This window comes from Pinus tabuliformis, chromosome J (genome assembly GCF_031772625.1).
Source record: "Pinus tabuliformis cultivar Carrire ecotype Pingquan chromosome J, CPIR1, whole genome shotgun sequence".
Classification (NCBI taxonomy): domain Eukaryota; kingdom Viridiplantae; phylum Streptophyta; class Pinopsida; order Pinales; family Pinaceae; genus Pinus; species Pinus tabuliformis.
This window is the reverse complement of record NC_142295.1, coordinates 792,966,712-792,970,513: the sequence shown is the minus strand read 5'-3', so window position 1 is coordinate 792,970,513 and position 3,802 is coordinate 792,966,712. Positions and strand designations below refer to the sequence as shown.

At 37.6% G+C, this 3,802-nt stretch overlaps 1 pseudogene; it reads left to right on the top strand.

Moving 5' to 3' along the window:
• Nucleotides 1-2,575: 2,575 nt before the first annotated feature.
• LOC149229102 (arogenate dehydratase 3 pseudogene) lies at nucleotides 2,576-3,426 on the top strand (annotated as a pseudogene).
• Nucleotides 3,427-3,802: the final 376 nt, after the last annotated feature.

Genomic DNA, 3,802 nt, shown 5'->3' with positions numbered 1-3,802 from the left:
ACTGTTTTTTTTTATTACACATCTCACTACTAAATCTGAGCGTAGCGCTTCACACCAAACTTCACACTCACACCATCGCTCCTCTCGCTCTCCTCAAAGCCACACACAAACTCTAATCAATCTAAAAGAATCCTCCCAGCTCATTACAATTTTCCTCTATTTATTATCCACTCGAATAATTCTCCTAAATTATCTAACAGAGTTTCCTATTTTTTCTTCAAGAAAGAACAGAATTCTTCTATTCCGTTGCTTTTCAAGCACACCTAGATTATCAGCTCTATCTCAAAATCCAAAATAAGCTAATCTCCTATTTATTACAATAACAAATTATTTGAGGAATCCAACCTCCTCAGTAAATTGATTTTTTTTTACCAACAATAAATAAATTTCACTGGATTTAACCACAACATGTGGACAAATCTCCACATTGCTGGCTGGGTCTAGATGCTCCTACGTCATGTTGCCTCTCTGAGGTTGGGCCCCTAAATAGTTCCTCCCCATAGGAGTTTCGTGCCTCCATTTCTCCCCCCTTGGTCTGCAGGATAACCCCACCACACTTACTTACTTACAAAGAAACATCTATATACACCAAAATGGAATGCAAGCAACTAAGTTCTATTCAGACTAACCTCAGGTTTTATTATGTATAGTGCTAATGTTAATGTTAATGTATCAATAGTAAAGGCATGTGCACTTCCTACACCACCAACTTGAGGTGGGGGAGATTTTGTGATGGTTTGGATATGGGAACATGTTCCACCCGACCCGATTCTTTATCATCCAAAAACCCAATAATTAGAAATGGATTATGAGAAAAAAAAGAAATGTCTATGAAAATCGAGGTCAGATGGGATCAATCACTACACATATCACAAACCGAGTCAGGCTAAACTTGATGATTGAGTTGATTCAAGTTCAATATGTGCATGCCTAGGAGGACCAGGTAGGTGTACGAAGTTAGGCAGTAAGGCAGGCAATGCTCGTTGAGGAAGGACGTGGCTGGAAGAAATCAAATTGCAGATTTGCAAATATGGTGTAAACTATAAATTTGACCATCCTCCACTAGGAGCACTTGACAAAGGTCATGCTTAGCCAGTTATGAAGTTGACTCTTGTAGGCTTCCTAGGATGAGAGGGTGAGGCTACATGCCTGTTCTATATGAAAAATGGAACTTGCAAGTATGGTGCAACTTGCAAGTTTGATCATCCCCCCCTAAAGAAGTTGTAGCCAAATATGTTGCAATGGTTGCAACCACTAAAGATACCTCAGAAGATTATGATAAGATTGATTGAGGGAATGTTGGAGCCAAAGCTATAAATGAAAATATCAAAGATTGATGAACATTGAGCAAAGTGGATTAAGGTATTCTTTTTGAAGGAGACATGAAGAAAGGTAGATCTGTTTGGGGTTGTAAGATTTCACCATCAAACTGCTATTTGGGGGATGCAGGAAAATATGTCGAATTCAGGGTTGCAAGGTTTTCCCATGAAGTTGTCGTTTGGGAGTTTCTCTGAAAATGTAAAAGTTTCCATGCATGCTAATATTTTGAGGAGCATTCAAATATGTATTTTGGTTGTTTCATATGTTGTAAGTTTTTGACTGTATGACATAGGGTAAATAATTTTACACTAAAGATGTTATTGTAGTTATCGCAGGAATGTTTAAAAATTGACTATGATTTCGTACCAAAAAAATAATACAAACCTAGAGATATAGAAATCGACACCTACTTCAACTTCGATAGATAATAAGAAAATGGAGAAAAGACATCTACAAACCACGTCACTCACCATTTGGTAACCTCATCCCAAATCTTTCACGTATATCCCTAAATCAAGGGCTCTCCAAACTTGTTGCCACTTTATTGAGGGAGGTGTGCATCAGGTCAATATAAGTGATTCCTAGACAATTACGATCTCAGCTTCTCATATTCTAACTGATAAAATAAAATGGTTACAACTTCATGCTACAACCTTCATGATATTGACCTTTCAATGACATCAATGACAATACATGTTCAACTATAATTCTCAATTCTAGAAATATATATAAATGATTGAGGGAAAAGAATGATATTTACAATTATTCCTAATCACAAAAAGGATTGTTGAATAGAGAAAGCTAGTTTAGGTAGTATTTAGGGGCAACAAAAATTCAAATTGTGTAAACAAATTTTCAAAATGCATACAAAAAAATAAAATATGACCCATAAAAGCATAGAAAATCAATTTTGGGGGTCTATATCCACCGTACCTTCCAAGCAACAATGATGTGATCTGGCATTTCTCAAGCACCAGGGGCAACCCCAGGGTATCAGAAAAGGGATATCATTCATATTTAGTAACCTAAACAAACATAGCATTTAATACATAAACCATTTATCATAATCATCTTCTAGAGCAGCACCATGAACACGAACAAGTGAAATCTCATATTCTTCTTAGGTGTTTCTTTGGTTACTCTACCTCATCACCAACTTAGTGTCCATTCTCTAAAGGACTCGATAGATACATTCATGTAACCTATTAAACAACAAAAGATCTTAATATCGCCTAACTCCAGGCCGTGCATATGAATGACCTTCAGTAGAGGGCAAGCGAAGTTGAGGTCTGCTAGATGATCCACTACCATTGCCTTCCAGCATCCTTGATCTACTTCTTGATCCAGGGAGAGAACTTGTTGCATGTGTTTCCCAAGTTTCATTGAATTTGACAACTTCCTCTTCAGTCAAGTTGTGAAGAGTCTATACAATATTCTCCCTACCATCTGCATTCTATTTCTTACAGACAACATGCATCTTGTCACCAATTTCCTGAGAAACTCCATTATTCTCTTGTTGTGAGTCATCCCTAGGCTCTCGCTAAATGCGAGAAGGCTTTAACCGAGTTGGGTGTTGCACTGGAAAATGTGGATGACACAACAAGTGCTGCTAAGTTTATAGCCACCCATAATTACAGAGATACAAGAGTTGTTGCAAGTGCTTGAGCTGTAGAGATTTATGGCCTTGATATTCTTTTAAATGGGATCCAGGATGATTTTTACAATGTTACTCACTTCTTGATGTTAACCAGGGATCCAATAATTCCACGAACTGACAGACCTTTCAAGACAAGCATTGTATTCACTGTTGAGGATAGACCTGGGGCGATTTTCAAGGCACTTGCTATATTTGCTTTTAGAAATATCAATTTAATCAAGATTGAAGGTAGACCCCAGAGAAAGCAGCCATTGAGGGCGGTTGATGATAGGAACAATGGGACTGCAAAATACTTTGACTATCTATTATATGTTGACTTTGAAGCCTCTATGATTGATCTACGAGCACAAAATGCATTAAATCACCTACAGGAGTTTACAACATTCCTCTGAGTATTGGGTAGCTATCTAATTGATACAACCCTCGTGAATCATCCTGCAGTTTCATAGGCTTACAGATCATTGGTTTAAACTTCAAATGTTTCTACCCTTGTGAAGCACATTGTTTTCCACTGCCCTACTTCATGGCTGAGGCGAACAAACATTTTGGCCTCTGCTTATTTATCCTTGGCATCATGTCAAGGAGATTGCATTTCAGAGGCTCCCGCAGTGCTCAATTGGCATGCACAGGTTGAAAATTAGCAACCTATCCATATTAGTACTATGTATAGCTTGCCAGGTTTTGATGTGGGCCTGAAGTGAGGATTGTCACCCCCTGGTTTTTTGAAATATAAGATAGATGCATGTGCATCTTTTGTATATTTTAATTTTTGTAAATATAGTTGTAGGACGTTGATAGAGACAAACCGAATCAGGAATAAATGAT